This window comes from Protopterus annectens, chromosome 8.part0 (assembly GCF_019279795.1).
Source record: "Protopterus annectens isolate FY-2018-M chromosome 8.part0, PAN1.0, whole genome shotgun sequence".
NCBI lineage: Eukaryota > Metazoa > Chordata > Ceratodontiformes > Protopteridae > Protopterus > Protopterus annectens.
In genome coordinates, this window is record NC_056741.1 from 973,621,382 (window position 1) to 973,641,140 (window position 19,759).

Here is a 19,759-nt window from a genome sequence, read left to right on the forward strand (position 1 = left end):
ACTCTAAGGTAGATTCACTGCTACCAGCCAGCTACTTTAAGGGTCTTACCAGGGTACCCAATTACACTCAGTAAAATTAATACTTATTCAAATGGTAATGTTTCACAAAGTGGCAAGACTTTCAGGAATGTGAAGGTACAGTGCCACTAAATGAATGCAATTTCTCTCAAGGTTTAAATATTTTCTAAAAGACCAGGCATGATGGAAGGTATAGATATATTTAATAATACATAATAAAATAGAAAACATGAAAATACTGAATATTTATTTACAATAAACACCATAGTTTTAGCCACAGGAAATATAAAAAACAACATAAATGGAAAGACTCAAGACAGATATAGAAAAAAACAACATTTCCTAACCGACTGAAGAATTACTGTTCTGTAATAACTTACTAAATCAAGGTAAGATGAAGGTGAATGGGTGTCTTTTCAAGTTACCAAAAGTAGAGTGCTGAGTGCTACTGACACATCTCTCACTGGTATATAAATACAATTCACTGCTGGCTACAGAATGACATCACATCTGGTCACCTGACTATATGGTAACCGTACTACCGCCTCACTAGAAATTGAGCTAGGGCTTGGCACAGATGTGTCACAATACACACACAGAACTTTGCTAAGGCATAATACAGTATCTGGAAGCTATAAAACAATTCAAACACTTCTACCCTTCCTGCAGAAAGGTTTTTCATAGACATTGTGTCTCTGGTGGCATTCAGACCTGTGAGACAGACTCTTTATGGCCTAAATGAAGTCATTTAATTTCAGGCTATTTTTCTTAATGTTAGATGGGCTGAGCTTATCCCCTTCTCTTCCAGTATCCTCTGTTAAAATATATACATTTTAGCAGTTATAACAATACAGTCTGACATGCATATATATTTCTTTTCTGTCCAGCAATGCAAGCAACTTTACAAATATGTTTTTAACACAAGCATCTGTACAAATTAGTTTGATATTCAAATGACATATAATTCTTTACAAAATTCTAGTTAGCTATGCTTACGTATGTTAAACATTGACTGTCCTACTGCCCCAGCACAGCTGGCACTACCTCACATCATCACACTGACAAAGATGTTATAGACTGAAGAAGCACATGCTGTGTTATTTTGAAAGTGCTATAATTGTTAAGGACTAAAAATACATTAAACTTATATGAGCCCACAACATATGATTATCTACTGTATATTTAATATGGTAAAGGAGGAATTTGTAGCATTATCACTTTAGGGAGCTTAAAAATAGTGGAAATATCAAATATCATTAATTATGTGTTTAATAATGAATTATGTTCTTTGAGGAGGAACAGGAATATCTTCATAGTGGTTGTCACTGTGGAAGGAAAATGTGTTGTTTATGAGCCAGATCTCTGTCTCATATTTGAGGCTAAATCATAAGTCAGTCTCATGGTCAGTATATGCAGTATAATGGTAAATGCTCCTAGGATGACAGATTCAATGGCCAGTTCTTTGCATTCCCTGTATGTGCTGTCTCTAAGCATGTCCATGTGTACCAGTAACCATAAATCCCTTTTTTAATTATAACTTCAAGTGCAAGTCTTCCCATCAAACCCATGCAATTAAAAGACTATGTCAGTCAGCACCACCCCTCCAACACAAACGCATCATGACTCATTCCAGTAAACTCTTCCTATCTTTTTCTAGGCTGCTCAGAATAAACAGAAGTCATTTTTGATCTAGCCCACCAGAGTCATATTCAGAAGCAATTTCTCTCCCCTTGCTGCAAACATATTCTCACTTCATCCACATCTGATGCCATCTAAAGAAAGTCAAACAAGGGTAGTATCACACACACATGATAACCAGCATACACTCCACCTTCTGTATAAAAACAATAAGATACTTTGTTTGCCATGCACTGATTTTTTTTTTTTGCCCACTTTTTCCTATTCAGAGTCTTGGAGAAGCCCGATCCTATCCTATCACTTTGTGGGCATACTGCACAGAAACTGTTGTATATAGTATGCCAGTCCTCAGCAAGATGCATATATGTGGGTACATGCACACACACACACACACAGACACACACACACACACACACACACACACACACACACACACACACACACACACACACACACACACACACACACACACACACACACACACACACACACACACACACACACACACACACACACACACACACACACACACACACACACACACACACACACACACACACACACACACACACACACACACACACACACACACATACGCTCGCTCTGTGTATATACTCTGGACAGGACAAAAGGATGGAGGCCAGTTATCTAGTTAATGTCTGTTAATATAATTACATTATAGGAGGGAAACAAGAATACCTAATGAAAGCCAGTGCTGCACAGGGAGTGCATACAAACTCTACACAGAATGTTTCTCAGATGAGATCCAAACCAGAAAACCATGAGCTTTGAGGCAGGGGTACTAAATATGAGACCACTGTGCCAACCTGTGACACTTTATACTAAACTATAATAAATATACTTTACATTAGTGGCAGTGTCGTTTGTAGCTGTTTTCATCAACTCAGTAGGGCAGTCAGACTTTTTGTTCTTTTTATGACTGAAGTGTGCTAATTTTTATTTCATAGCAACAAAAACATCACGTTTTCTCATTTGCTGTGGCTGACATCACTAGCAAATATATAGTCTAACTTCACAGCATGATCCCATTTAAAATATGGCATCATAACCAGCCATATCCTATGGGCATCGTAAGCGGCTTTTCTATTGTCTGTACTTATTTCTGAGCTAAAGTCCAGGTTTTACTCCTGGTGCTGTGGAATTGTCATTCCCCCCTCCTCCAGACATTTTGATAACTGATTAGCTTATTACCTTGAATTTTTAGCAGTAATAGAAATTGCTTGAGGCATTATTAATTGCTTTATGTTATTTTTACAAGAAACTTGAAGTTTGCATTTCTTACATTATGCTTATACAATAATCTGTACTGAGGGAGTGATTATTTCTGGCTGGTGCTCTTTGATAAATTATACATTTCCTGCAACATATTATGGTGTATATATTTTCAATCATGCAAATGATGCTTTATAGCCATTAGAAAATGCTAATTGTAGCTACAGTTACACCAGTGGTTACTCGTTGCAATTTACTTAATGTCCTATCATAACGTGTTTTTTTTTTCTGTTTTTTTCTTATTTTTGAATCAGAGTATTCTATTACTAATAATAAAAACAAGGCAAGCAAAATGGTGCAGAAATAACAGGAACACACTGCAGAAAGTTTTAAGTTATTTAATAACCCACTGGTACCTCGGCCTCTTGCCTTCAACGGATAAAACACAGTGTAAAGCAACCACTTTTTATACACAGGTTCAAACCCCTAATTATTTTAAACAATTAACTCCAATTCATAATTTAATTATTTAAAGAGTCACCATCACATTTCTTTGAAACATCACCCTTCCACCTATACACATAAAAATGTAATACATTTTATATATCTTAAATATTTTAACAAAATATATCTAACACTTTTTAACAACCCTAACAACATTTTAAACACTTTTTAAACATTTATAAACAACTTAATAAGCTTATTAATTCACTAAATTTACCTCAAGATTAAGACGCGTAGGGAATAAAGTCCCATAATTCAAAATACATTTTTCTTTCCAACTCATTCAGTTTTTTAACAACATCACCCCCTCTAAATAAAATAGGCTGTGCTAAAATACTGAAGAAAAATGAAGACACACTGCCCCCCCCCATCTGTTAACCCTTCACTGCTCTTTTAGTTTGACCAATATACCACTTTATAGTTTCACACCCACACCGCACAATATAAACCACACCACAAGTTACAACTAAACCTACCTCCACAAACAAACCTTTTACCATTAATGTAATTACCAGAAATATTTCTAATACAACTACAAACCTTACAATTCCCAGAAGCAAAAACACCAACAGACATCTGGGGAACATTAGTTAAAGCCATATTTAACAATTCCTTTAAATTAGCATAACACCCATAAGAAAATCTAGCAAATCTAGAAAATAAATTTCCTACAGATTCATCTTCACAAATAATATACCACAAATCCAAACTGGCTTTTTTCATTAACTCTGAAAACCCAGAATACTTTGAAACAAAAAATAATTCCTTAACCACAGAATCATTGGGTTCAGAAAAAACTTTTTCAACAAAAATATTTTTCATTTCACCTGTATTCTTTGACTTTCTCCCCAATGCCACATCAAAAGCCTGACACAAAAGTTCCTCCTTATAACCCCTTTCCATAAGCCTTTCCTTTGCTTCCATCAAAAATTTAAATTTATACTTTTCTTCTGAAGTATTTTGGGTAATACGTTTAAATTCACCCAAAGGTAGTGATTTTAACAAGTGGGGGGATGCATGCTATCTGCATGCAAGAAATTATTTACTGAAGTGTGTTTCCTAAAGGGTTTAAACTGAATTCTCTTATCCATAGCCACATAAAATTCCACACAAGAAACTGTATACAGGATTCACCTTTCACCATAGAAAATTTTAAACCATGATCATTCATATTCAACTCATTAAAAAACGAGTCAAAATCATTAGCATTAGCCTTGCAGAAAAAGATAAGGTCATTTATAAAGCGTTTAAATAATATAACATTATTTTTCAAAAATTTAGAACAATAGATGAACCTTCTCTCAAAGTACACCATGTACAAGATAGCATAAGTAGGGGCATATGATGCTCCCATGGTCATGGCCTTCCATTGCAAAAATATTTTTTTTTATTATAAGTTGGTTTGAGAGGTCTTTGTTATATTCTATTACTAATACTTTACACAGGACATTGTTTCATGTTCATTTCCTTTACCCTTAAGCTTTAACGTGGTTTTTGAGCTGATGAATGTAAAAACATGAATGGCAATGGTATTTGCTTAGAATATCTCCAATGGAAAGATAATTACTAGTTATATAGGCAAGATCATAGTACTAAAATTACAAAAAGGTGATGTTTGGGTTTGTGTACATTATTTGATATATCCACAAACAGCCACCATTTGCTACTATGATGATATACAACCAGCAACTAGCTGTAATTCTTGCATTTATAACACATATGTGAGATAGGGATGCATCACTGTCTAAGTGAGCCAAATTTCAAGCAACATTCTTCCACAACTCACTCAGCTGATATATGTACACATGCATATAAACATATGTTTATGATACGCTAGTTATTACTTACTTTTTTATGTTTATGTCTATGATACAGTAGTTATTACTTACTTTTTTGTGTTATGTAAAAATAATAATAGAAAAAAGGAATAAATGTTATTATATACCCTTTCTACTTTAGACCACATGGATTGTAAATATTCCATTTAGAGTAAATGCACTACAAATTCATGTGGGATATGCAAAAAAAAACTCAATGAAATTGAGGTGTAGTTTTTTGCAGTAATTATGTTTATTTAACCATTTAAGTCAATAGGATCAAGTAGGGAAAAACAAGTGAAAAAAGCAGATATGGGGTACCATCATTCACTCTAAGCAGTATTCAAGTACACTGAGGCATGCCTAACATCTAATTGTAACATAAACACATAAACAGTTTATCATACATTAAAGGTATATTGTGTTTTAAATTTTTGAAGGCGGTAGCTGTGCCCTTGCACCCCCCTGATTGCATGAAAAGGGGGTCTGTCATCACACCCCTGATTTGTAATTGTACAAGTGCTCTGTGTTCCTGCTCCAAGTAGCTGACATACACACTCTTTAATATTTGATTTTCACACACACACACACACACACACACACACACACACACACACACACACTTGGGAAAGATTGACACAGAGTTACCAGGTATCCCTCTCTGCTCAGAGTATAAGGTAGATACTGCCACCAGAACACTCCAAAGCCAGCTACTCTAAAGCTCTTACAAGGGTATCCAATTATACTGAGTAAAATTAATACTAGTACTAATGGTAGTGTTTGACCAATGCAACAAGGCTTTCATAGTGTCACCAAATAAATATAAGTATTTTCAAAGGTTAAAATATTCCCTAAAAGACTAGCCACAATGAAAAGTATAAATATATTTAATAATAAATAATAAAAGAACATGAAAATACTAAATATCTATTTACAATAAACAAGAGTTTCAATCACAAGAAATATTACAAAAAAAAAAAAAAAAACACTGATGGAAAGAGTCACACAGATACAGAAAACCAATACTTAACTAATCTCACTATATTTTCCTGACTGATCTAAATAATTACTGTTCCCTAGTTCACTTACTAGAGCAAGGCAAGATGATGTGGGTGAGTGGTTTTGTCAGTTCCAAAACATAGTGCCCTGAGACTTTTGTCTCATCAAGTATTCAAACATAATTTCAGTGCTGGCTTACAGAATGACATCACACACATCTGGTCATCTGACTTCTGGTTTGCACACTACCCCCTTTACTAGAATTTGAACAGAAATCTAGCATGTACATGTCATAATACACACACATAGAGGTTTTCTAAGATGTGTTATAGCATCTGGAAGCTATAAAACCATTTCATAAATTTCCTCCCTTCCTGAGCAGTGATTAGTTCACCTCTAAGGACACTACAGTAGGATTCCTAGTCCTGGTTTTCACAGATATTTTGTCTGTGGATGCAGTCAGAACTGTGAGATACAATATTTATGGCCCAAACCAGGTAATTTAATTTCAGACTAATTTTCAAAATTTGCTGGACTGAGATTCACCTCCTCTCTTTCAGTATCTTCTGTTACAATATATTCACTTTAACAGTTACAATACAGCCTGACATACAGGTGTATTTTTTTTCTATCCAGTAGGAACTAATATTGGTACATTTTTAGCACAAGCAGCTTTACAAATACATTTTCAACACAAGCACCTGTACAAATCAGTTTGAAATACAAATTACATATAATTCTTTAAAAAAAATCCCACTAGCTATACTGGCATATGTTACACATCCAGTTCCCTTCTTCTCCTGGCATAACTGGTAAAACCTCACATCATCACACTGTCATTCAACAAAACCATGTCATTAAGTGAATATTTCTCTAGCTGTGATCTGTGTTGTATGTTTTATATGTTATACTGAAAAAACAGAGTACAAAAACTGTGTTTAACCTTGTAAGAGTTCACTTTTCCCCCATGGTTGTGTGTTCATGTTGTTAGCATATTTAAGGAAGGAAGGTGTGGTAAGAATATACAGAATTAAACACAGCTAGGTATTTCAGTCCAAATGATGTATTTTTCATGCTGCATTTAAACCAGTGGCAGGGTCATTTATCTTTTTGCTAGGCTAGATTAAGGTAGCCATGCTTAAGCACAGACCCAGTGGCACCTGCTCTCCCCACAGCCTGCAACATTTCTTCTTTTATACTATGTGAAAAAATGATTTTTTGTAGGTCTGTGGCTGATTATTTAGAAAATATAGATTTTTGACCCATAAATTCATGTTTCTGCTTCAAATTAAGATTGCTCTACCCCTGCTAACGTTTTCAGTAGCCATTGGTTCAGGAAGTAATTATATCGCTCATTTTGTTACACTCTGTCAATCCAGTCACATGTCAAGCCATGTAACCCTATTTTTTTTTCATTTTATCCATTTTGTTTTGTTTTGAGGTTTGTGATTTTGCTTCATCAGGAAAGACTATAAAATGTCAAGATCCTACTCCATTATTCCAGGAGATGAAACTTCAGAAAGCAGTTCTTAAATTTTAAAGAAAGTATTCCTAAGTAATATTTTGAGTTCAGTATACTTCTCCATACTAGTACATATTTTGATTTAATTACTAAGGACTAAGACATAAGGCATAAAAAGGCTTAACATCTCAAAAAACTCAAAAGCTTTTGTCCCTTGCTGGCTTTCAAAATCAGTTCCTTCATGGATTTATATTTGCCAAAGACTTTGATTCTTTAAAGTTGTTTGGTTGAATTGGCTGCAGTATTACCACTCTTGAGAGTTGCAAAGGTACACCTTCTGTTACTAATATAGTAAAAAAATTAAAGTAGTTGGTCATATGGAGGTGTGGGTGAGTCAGGGTCCACAGTGTGTGCTACAAAATGCCATTAGACAAATGGGGATGACCTAAAACTTCCCTGTGAGGTAGTTATTTTTGACAACTTGCATAATTTACATTCTTATGTAGGAACTAGTTTATTTTAAGGCTTTTTTGACCTTGAAATATGATAGAGATGTTACACCATTGAAGTTTGAGGTGAGAGAGGAACATTCAAAAGTACAGTTAATTATTTTGCTTTTTATTATCTTTCATGATGATGATCTTTCTTCCTTCTATGAGAGCAGTTTTGCCCATCTAAAGTCAATATATCCCTCCTTCCAGTATGGGCAAGCTGCTACATATACTGCTCAATTCCTTCCTCATATGGTAAGCTTTTTTCACTACCTGAGAATCAAGTTGAGCAAAATTCAGGGTGGGTCATAGGGCTTCTCCATCTGTGAAACAGAGCCAGGGTTAACTGTTTCCCTTCTAGATTTCATAAGATAGCCACTAATAGATTTAAGAAAAACAAATATATTTAAAAATGTGCAGAGACATGGCACATCCCAGAGCACATATGTAGCTCAGTTTCCTTTTAACAGTTATAAGACCTCATGTTGTACGCATGAAGTTAAAGGGGCTCACATTGTATGTATGAAGTTATATGAGTTAACATTGTATGTATGAAATTACAGGGGCTCACATTGTATGTGTGAAGTTACAGGAGCTCATGTTATACATATGAAATTATAGCGGATCACATTGTATGTATGAAGTTAAAGGGGCTTACATTGTATGTATGAAGTTATAGGGGCTCACACTGTGTGTAGGATGTTATAAGGGCTCAAGCTGTATATGTAAAATTATAGGGGCTCACATTGTGCATATGAAGTTATAGGGGTTCATGCTATATATATGAAATTATAGGGTCTCACACTGTATGTATGAAGTTAAAAGGGTTCACATTGTATGCATGAAATTATAAGGGCTCACATTGTATGTATAAAGTTATAGGGGCTCATGTTACAAGTATGAAATTATAGCGGCTCAAATTGTATGCATGAAGTTAAAGGGGCTCACATTGTTTGTAAGAAGACTGTAACTGCCAATGTAGAAATAAAAGGATCGAAGTCCAGTGATTGGAAAATATATACTAACACCAAAATTGTTGTATCGGGATGATTCTGTCTTCTCTGCAGTGCAACTATCTTGTTAGTGTGTGGGACAGGTGCAACGGGGCTTACTCCACCGCAAAAACTCCTTTAAATATTTGACAGTAACTTTTGGCATTCATTCTTACTTGTCCTGAATCGCACTTGAACTTTTTTTTTTGTTTTGAGGCTCAGATTACCAAGTCTCAAAACATCCAACAAGCTACCCTAATATAGATGTGGTGGGTCACATATTATGTTCTCAGCAAGAGCGACCGTTTTGGAAAAGAGCAGGTATTGCAAAATAGTTTATGCCAGATCTGAAAATTCATCTAAATATCAACTTCGAAAGGTAGGTAAAAGCAATCTAAAGATTTATAGTATCCCACAAGCCCACACAAGAGATTTAATGGTTTATTTTCTTTCTCACGAGCCCCTATGGCCTACATCTACTTATTTAGCCAGCCTGGCTTCCTCTGATCTACAGTGATTTGTCCTGTAGCAGTAACAAGGCATCTTTGAAACTGTCCTGCTGTGTGTGCACATGTGAGTGTGCACAGACTCTCCTGGCCAATGAAGACATGGCTAAACAGTGGCACACAGAGGAAGAGATGCATAGTTCATATATTGCCACAAGTCTTCTCTTATCAGCTTCTCTCCAACTTTTGAAGCAAGCCTGCTTTGCTTTACAATAGTTACCTGATACCAATATCAGCATTTCCCATCTTCAGTTTCTGAGACCTATCCTGTTGCTGAGGGGTCCTTTTCCTAGCCTTCAGCTGTACCTGGTTTCACAGACTGTCTTTGATTTTGCCTTGTATTTTTTATCTGCTTCTCATAAAATGTATGGCTTTCTAGCAAATTATTGAGGACTGAAGACATTAAATAATGACCATTATTGAATTTTGATCTTTATATCATTGCTAATGCAAAATCTGTTATTCTAACAGCTTTATAAGAACATAAGCACAATACCTACAATTTTCACCCTGACTTCAGGCCTTTCTCACACATTTGTTTTTGTCTTTGTCTCTGATTCTTGAGCTAGGATATTGAAAGGCATGCACCAAGCCTCATCACAAAAATCAATTGACACCTTAAGCTTGTTCTGTAACAGTTTACAAGTTGTCAGGCTTGGAATATTTAGGCCACAGATTATATAAATACCTTTTTAAAATCAAGAGTAGTTTAAAAGAAAGTTAAGGTATGCTCTTTTCCTTTCCCTTGTAAATATAGTCATACCTCTATCATCTCTGGCATCGCACAATGATGTTATCTTCAAATTTATTTTTGCTCTCTATAGATCTACTGATTTTTTATAAGTATAGTCTACACATAAATTAATATTTGAAATAAGGTCACCCAGGATTTCTTCCCAGTAATCTAGAAGGGTATTTGTAGACATATAACGTCTTCTTTTTCCTAGCCTTTTGTACAGTTTTATGACAAGTTTTATGATTTTTTTTTAACACTGACAGGTTCTGAAATTATGCAGTAGTACTCACAGCAAGAGGTTCTCTGGTTCAATCCTTGGCTGTGGTGCCTTCTGTGTGGAGTCTGCATGTCCTCCCTGTGGTTGCGTGGGTTTCCTCCGGGTGCTCCGGTTTCCTCCCATATCCCAAAGACATGCTGTAGGTGGACTGGACACTGTAAATTGGCCCTAGGTGTGAGTGTTTGTATGTGTGTGCCTTCTGTGGAAGGTTGGGCACTGGACTGGCAACTTGACACTGTAAAACACCACTGCCAATCATGAGCAGAGAGGTGATCCGCTGTGACGACCCCTAACCGGGAAAAGCCAAAAGAAGAAGATAAAGCAAAGTAACAGAGGGTGCACTACATGTTGTGCAATTGTTCTCTCACGTTTTTATTTTTCATTTAAGCCTTCCCAAACATATACAATTGAAATTAATGTCAACAAATAACATGACTGCATAATTAAACTACTTTACTCTTTAATTCTAATTTTCATTTAAGTTTTCTGAACTGCAGTTGGAAAACACCATGGCAGGGTTATCCTAATTCTCTGGTATTTATCTACTGTGTGGAGGGAGATTTATCTCAAGACCAGTCTCTTTCTAGTTAAAAACATAGTGTGGCCAGTTATTAAATACATACCAGCTCTACATTTCTTTAAGCAGGTGCAGGCAAAGAATGTATGAGTAAACCCATTTTATACATTTTTCATCTGATGGCAATTCATTGTGGCAGTTTGTGTTGTGAAAAAGCAGTGTGACAATTAAAATGACATTTTGCTTCAGGAAGTAACAATCACTTGCAACTTCAAATACACCATTTTATGTGGAATACAGAATAAGTATCCGTGGCATCTTGCCAAAGTTGCTAGTATACCTCATGAAACCAAATGCTGTTTGCATACACTCAGAAGAAAAGGTTCTTTTGTGGTACTTCAAACAGAATGCTAACAGTTACAAATTGGTATTCTAGCCAGCATTTTGGGATGTGCTTTGAACGGCAAATAGCTGTGTCACATTTAAGCCTGGTGTTGTTTTCCCATGAAGTGCTGTGATACTTAAGTCACATGAGACTAATTACAATTTAATGGTGCGCATGAGTATTATGCACATTAGTGCGACTTGCATTCCGATCACTCTAATGAGCATATTGGAATTTTAACAGCTTATGGTTATTGACATTTTTCTCTCAGTATAATTAATGTACAGTGCATCAGTTCCAGTTATTTTGAAATGTGCTAGTAAATATATACATGTGCTTAAATTTTACATTTTTACACCATGGCTTACACATGAGTGGCTTATCTAACTAGGACCCCACAGACCACAGAATATCTGTATTAGCAAAAAGAAAAGAAGAAAAAAGAAGACATAAATGCAGTTAAGTGCCATTGGGTACTGAATGTCTGTTATAATACATCAAATGAATCCTGTGTATTGAAGCCTTTATGCTAGCTTTGAGTAGGGAATGGGGCATCTCCTAGTGTTCAGAACCAACATTTTCAGATTTTTTGAAATGATAAAACTTTCCAGCTTTAGGCTTAGTCTAGTTTCTATCAACTATTGTGAACAGCATCTTGACTCTGTTGCATAAATGAAGCAGGTGGCACTGTTTAAAACACTGTTAGAGATAGCTGAAGGTAGTCATCATGCACATGTTGTACGCAGATGTCAAATATACTGCATTGTTTTTGACTTGGAAAGAAAACTAGCTTTCTTTTTTTTTTTTTTTTGTTTCATGTATTAAAGTTAATACCATTTCATTGCTGCATTGTATTTAAGTTATGCATTAGCTATTGTTTTATAATAAAGGGCATCAGATGCTTTTTATAAGGTGCTTGTATTTTTTTTTAAGTGCTTTTATTTCCTGATGACATAAGTGAATTCACTCTCTGACTCTTTTTTCCTTCTTCACGTGTTGAGAATGATGGGTTTGTTCTTTTCAGCCATTATGTGGTGCACTACATTCCCATGGTGCTCTACATTCCCATGGTACACTACATTCCCAGCTGTCAACAATGCTACTCCTCATCCAGGTATCAGAGGATATAAGTATTCAGTGTGTTTGAGTTTAGGAGACGTGATGGCCATTGATGCTGGCTGTGAGTAGCTTCTTGGTAGCATAGTGGTGCTCAGGACTGCCTAGCATTGTAGGTTCAAGGCTAATTAGAGGAAATCTTTCTTTTGGTTAAGCCTGTAATAGTCTGCAGGCTGATTGTCCAGGAATTACCTATGAACCTATAAGGAGGGTCCTTGCCCACTACTCTGTTTAGATCACCTGTAACAATTTGTATTCAGTCCTTGCCTGATTCCTGCCCTAAGTCTGATGAGATGAAAGACTGCCTATGAATGAGAAATTAAAGTAAATTACATGTATTTATTCAAATCAGAGAGCACTGTTAAAGATGGGCTAACTCGTGTAACACGGCATTACAGAAAATGGTGCTGCAAGCATTACAAAGTACAGAGATTTTTTTTTTTTTGATTGTTAACTATATAAATCCATTAGGCACAAGCCTCTTTGCATATGCAACTCATGACTGTTGTTAAGTCACTTGCTCAGAGTTGCACAGCAGCCAAATGAAGGCTAAAGAAATCAAACTCTGAACTGCTGGCTGAAGCTGGTTAGTAGATCAAAGCCTAAGCGTGAAATTGTTTATTGTCCCATAACAGCACAGCTGAGAGCTAAGGCCCAGCACAAGGTAATAAGCTGCACACAACAGCTAGTTACCTGAAATGAGCTGGAGACTGATGTGACATATTGTGATGATGGAATCAATCATTCTATGTTTGTGTTCTGGACTGAGGAACATGCTCTCAAAGTTAAAGGAAATAGCAAACACATTAGGGGAAAATGCTATGCAAAAGTAACCCCGGTTATTGTGTAAAATCATTTGAATATTTGCTGTTGGTTCTCCATATTAGACTGCATGTAATTAATATACAGACTTGTTTAATGGTGTTTAGTGAAGACAGGGGCACTAACATTCACATAAATCCTGCATCACTCAAAGGAGAGCAAACTGTTAGAAAAAGATCAGATCTTCGGCTGTCAAATATGTTAACCAGTATGCACATTCAGCTGATATTTTCACCATTTGAGCTTATGGTATTGTACAGCTACAGAGACCTGCAAACAAGCTCAGCACTATTGAGCATTCATTTTCAGTTTTTAGCCCCAGTACTTTGAATGACCCATCTGCCTCACTAGACTGATTACATTGATCATAATATTGATCAGAAATGATTTTCCATCCCATTCATCCGCATGTGCATGCTTTCCAGTCTATGTACCCTTGTATGTACTGAATCTTATCCATGCCATTCTTTGTGCTCCTATCCAGTGGCCATTGCTACCCTGCCTTATTAGAATCGTTCTGCCCCAGTCAGCCTTATCACACCATCTATTTCTAGATGCCTTACTTTCTGGTATCCCTTTCTCCTATGAAGCTGCCATGTGTAGCCTATCTCCCCCAAATAGTTTAATCACATCCTCACTCACTTCTTCCATGTGGCATTCTTCATTGTTATACAGACTGTCCCACATCACCCCCACAGGCTTCCACCTCAGACTAATACCGTCTGACTATAAAGCACAACTGAATAGGGGTTTCTTACCCATGTGACACACGTCACATGACACTGATTAAAGTAAAATGAGCATTCACCAATCTTGGGTCATCAGCTTGACCTACTAATGTCTGTTACCGGTATCTTCTTTTCAAAGTCATAAATCTTGGATTTCTTTGTGACTCTTACTTATACCATAGCAAAATACATAATTACTTACTCCTGTAAGCCTTACCTAACTTCATCTATACAGTATCAGGCAGTATTGTCACATAACATCAAAAGAAAAGCTTAGCCTTATTTTACCACTTGCACAATGATTCCTGTCTGCCTTTCACACCAAATACTTAACAACTCCTATTTATTTATTTTTTGGATCCCACTTCCTTTTTCTAACCCTCAGAACACTTTTCCATCATATAATCTTTGCATGGCTGTCATAGCCCTCCCAGGTGCTAGTTACCAGTATCATTTACAACCAGGCTTCTTCAGTTGTTGTGACCATGCTCGTACTTTGACATCCTTTGAGTTCCTGATACATACTATTAACCTAGGCACTGCTTCATTAATCCCTTCTGCTCTGGAATTCACACTGTGGAACTCCTTTAATCCATGGACATCCATAACATCCACAGGGGATAGGTTAAAAAGGACCACTGCAAATATTTATGCAGAAAAGATTTTACTAGAACCAAACCACTGGCTGCGGGGTAGTGTCTCCCTCTGCTCTGTCTTTGAAAAGGAGGCAACTAACACTTTAGTCAATGCCGTTCCAGCTTGGATAGATAGAAATAGTGAGTTGCTTGCATTCTTGCTTTTCCAAGGGGGGTGTAAGCTGGTATCTTGTATGGGCACAACCTACTACTTACTCTCCAGTGGAGATCAAAGATCTAAAAGAAGATCCCTGCATTTAAAAGGCAGGGGGTTCTGAAGCAAAACTTTGACTGACATTAGTAACAGACATCTTATACATGGGATTTTGTGCTCTTAGCTCTTGGAAGACCAGCAGTTAAATACAGACTGCAGGCAGATAAAAAATAAATAATCAGCTTTTTGTGGCCACAAAAATCATTCTTTGTCTCACAGATGAGATAACAGCTTGATTTATGTAGGGGTTTTAGTTGCCAATAATTAAATAACTCCAGCTAGCACTTATGCTGTATATATTCATTGTACCTCTAATTTGTGCAATGTAGCTTTCTATCAGTTACCCTTTGGGGTGTCTGCATGGTGTGTATTGAGTTATAGTAGTCTTTGTAGTTCTGGTTTTCTTTTTTTTTTTTTTTGTGTCATTCATATTGTGCATGGGGTAGACAGTCATCATCCTTGCCTGCTGCTGTGCCTTTCCATAAATATTGTCCATACCAGTGTTATGAACCTTCAATGTTATAGTGTATTCTGGTTCACAGTTCTATAGTTGGTATCTTCTCCGTTACATCTGTATAGCCTACCCACTACCCATGCTTCTTGGGCAGTTCTGATTATCCCTGTGACAGGCTGATGAGTTTACCTGCAACAGCAGCATTCTGATTACTGCTGTGGCTAGCCTTGGCTACAGTTGTTAGTGGCTTAGCCTTATCATTATTTTTAAGGAGGTCTGCATACTGTATATACATCTGCACACTGTACGCTAGCCTGTTGGTACAGAGAGAAGTTCATCTGCACTGCTGGTGTATGGCTGATGTCTGCTCCCATTCCTCATGGGGATCACTGGGATAGAAACCTATTTTGAGGCAACTGCTGTTAAAAGCTGGGAAGTTAAGCTCCAGAAGGGGTAGGTGCATCACATTGCCAGGAACCTAACAGGACAGAGTGGGAGGAAGAATGCACACTACACCACCTATGGCTGCTTTGTAAACTGCTTTCTGATGCATAGCAAGGAAGATGCTAGTGAAAAAAAAATAAAAATAAAAATAATAATAATAATAATAATAATAATAATAATAATAATAATAATAATACACCACACATAATGGCTATTTCTGTCCAGTTTTTTTTTTTTGGGAGGGGGGTGTTGTCTCAAGACCAGTGCATATGCCATACTTTCCGGTGTACAACTCATACATGATTCATTGTGCACTGATATCTGTGTATCTCTCCATTTAGGGTCTGTTCCTAACCATTCTCCTGATATGACTTGATATATCTTGCTTTGTTATGCCTTCCACCGCTTATGAATCTAAATATCTGTATTTCCTTTTTGACTGTCACAAGCTGCTGACAAAAAGGCGGATGGACATACAGTTCAACATAAAGGGACTGCTGACAAAGAACAAGGTAAACGCCTAAGACACATAAAAAAGCAGTTGTTACATAGCAGATCAGAAAGGAATATCATTTATCATACTGCTTTCGCCGAATGTATATGTAGTTATTTTCTGAAATCTTTTACCTATCTTACTACTAATACAAATACATATGTTAGATCTCATTTGACAAGCCGCACTAATCACAAGTTTTCATTAACATTATAGCATTTACGAATTATTTATTTATTTATTTTCGCATTGTAAAAATAGACGTTTTTAAGAATGGAATATTAATCAACCAAACACGAATTGCTCTAGGTCATTCCAAGCTTTTAATGCTTTCAGTCTGATAAGGATGTTAGGTAGAAAGAAATGAATCTAACACCTTCCGTTAGGGATGTAAAATGCAGTTAATGAGTGTCTGCGATTGAAATTCTTCTGTTTGCATGCATGTATGTGTCTGTCTGTTCCTGACAGTGTGAACTTACAGCAGTTTTGATAGGCATATACTGAGTGTAGCAATCTCAAAGGATGAGTCCGTGCATCAAATAAAATCACCATTTTTTTCTTGTCCCAATGATATGAACTTTTCAGAGCTTGACAGCACTTGTGACAAGTGTTGAAAGCACACAGGAAATACATGTACAGCAGAAGACAGCAGATCTGCCCCATCGCAGAGCTGTTATCTCAAACTCTTAGCCATATAGTAAGTGTAGCAATAGTGCTGAGGAAGACACTGTGTTTGTAGGAAGTGACAGCGATATTGTTTCTTGATGCTTTTCTCTTGTGTTCCTCTGCAGGTGGAATGCCATTTAATAGAATAACAGACACCAGTGCTGTAGATGGCACATATTCAATGAGGTGGGTAACACTCAGCAGATTTTCAGTATTTCGAATGGATGATAACATATCATCACTCCTCCCAACCCTCACAGATAGGAAATCTGTCCTGGCTTCATCAGCAACTGCCAGATATCCAAATAAAGAGGTGCAGAACCTGGAAACTGTGTATATTTGAATATGACATTCATAATACCTTGTTTATATATTACATTACTTTGTCAGCTTTCCAGATGCTGAAAGTAGAGGCACTCTGTCTTTTCTTTCTCTTAGCCTGTGCAGTCATCAAGGAAAGAAGTTTATTTCATGTCATATTATTCCCCACAGCACCTCTGTAGATAGTCTGTCCATCTGCTTGCTCACACATTCCTGCTGAGGCTTTTGCATGAAAGGGGTGTCATTTCTTATCCTCTACAGGACACAATATTGCTTCAATCTTTAATGTTAGCCATTCTTTAACAATTTAATCCAATAATATATATATTCCAGATGAAGGCTTGCAAATTTGTTAAGTAATGCTGGCTGCCACAAGTGATAGGACTAATTAGTCTGATTTAAATAAACTGTTTAGGAGGTACTGTTATACAGTTGTCTTTGAAAATAGCAGCAATCCTTAACAGTAGCCCTGCTGAAGTAGTTATTGCAAATGCCTCAGAAAAATATGTTAAGTTTCTGATCTGAATCTAAGGAAAATAGGCTCATGACATTATTGCTGTCATGTAATTCACTGATAGTTAATTATTTTTTAGCTTTCACATCTGAACATAGTGTCAAATATATTCTGTGCTGATAAGTACCTGTCTTATATTATTCTTAATTAAGCAATGCAGATGAGTTGCAACTCAAAAAGAAAATCAGACTGTAAAAATGGGTCTGACTTTAAAGTAATGGCAAATAAACAGATGAACAGCAGAGTCCCATTGAAAATTTAGAGTAATTTTTCCACATTTCCATGTTTATTTGATGTATTGGTCCCCTCAGTCATTTTTACTGTTTCACAGCACCCATTCACAATAGCTTCTCCCCTCATGTGTCCATCAACCTCTCTCTTTATGTCTCTATATGTCTTTTGTTATCACTTGCATGATTCTTCAAAATGGGCTTGTCAGCTGCATACTTCTAAAATCCAGGTCTTTTTTTGTTTTCGTTTAATGCCTTAACATCAACATTTCTCAGCTGGTGCGGCAATCTATGCAAGCAAGTTTGAGAAGTCCCTGCTTGTAAATTATTATAGCAATAACCCACGCCTGGGTGTGGGTAATGCTGGATTTACCCACGGTTGGTGTGGTTTGGTCACAAGGGCGAAGCCCGAGTGGCCAAACAAAGCCAACCGTGGGTAAATCCAGCATTACCCACACTCAGAAGTGGGTTATTGCTATTATACAATGACATTATTTAAGAAAAAAAAAAATACTTTTCTTAAATAATGGCATTGTATAATGCCTCCTTGTTCCCTTCCGCAGCTGTCTGGAATTCTGCGGCAGTTCTGATGTACTGCGCATGCGTATGCCTACGCAGTACATCAGAGCTGTGGGCAAAAGCAACGGAGAAAGCAAGATCTCCGTTGCTTTTTACAAACTGTTTCACTATGTTAAATGGGTTTAACATAGCGAGACAGCTTTAAAAAAAGCAACGGAGAATCTCCGTTGAAATGAGTTAACATAGCGAGACAGCTTTAAAAAAAACGGAAACATCATACTATCCTGGTGGAAAAGAAATGATGTACTTGATTCACAATTTAAGGGATGTTGGTCCTTGTATAAGAGGTTTTTGGATGACATCTGCTTATTTTGGAATGACACTGAGGATAGGTTAAAGGAGTTCTTAGAATTTCTTGACACTACCACCACTTTTTTGACTTTCACTCATAAGGTGTTCTATGACAATATGGAATTTTTAAATATAGTCATTCAAAAAGTTGATCATTGTTTCTGCTCAAAGATGTTTCGAAAGGACACATTTTCCAACTCCTGTTTGCATTTTTCCAGTGCCCATCCCTTACATCAGAAGTTAGGGATAGTTAAAGGGCAATTTATTAGAATTAGTTGCCTGACATCCATTGATGAGAACTTTGAAAAAGAATGTGACACCCTGGAAGGTTACATTCTGGATAGAGGATATCCCATTCACATAGTGAAAAAATATAGGCAGGAGGTTAAACAGAAAAGGGGTGGCTCTATTTTCCCTTATTGGGGAGGACCCCCTTGTGATGAGTGATTTGAGGACTAGGCCTGAAGAGGCGGTCAACATCAACAGAATTTTTTCTATGGAATTTGGTGGTGATGCCCCCCACTTGAGTCAGTTGATTCAAAGTGAGTGGGGGAAGGTTTTGGAATTTACAGATTTGGATGTTATCAATCATGAACCCTTGTGGTTTGTGTATAGAAAGGGTAAAAACTTGAAGGATATGTTTAAGAACAATCAATATAATATAGGTTCCAACCACC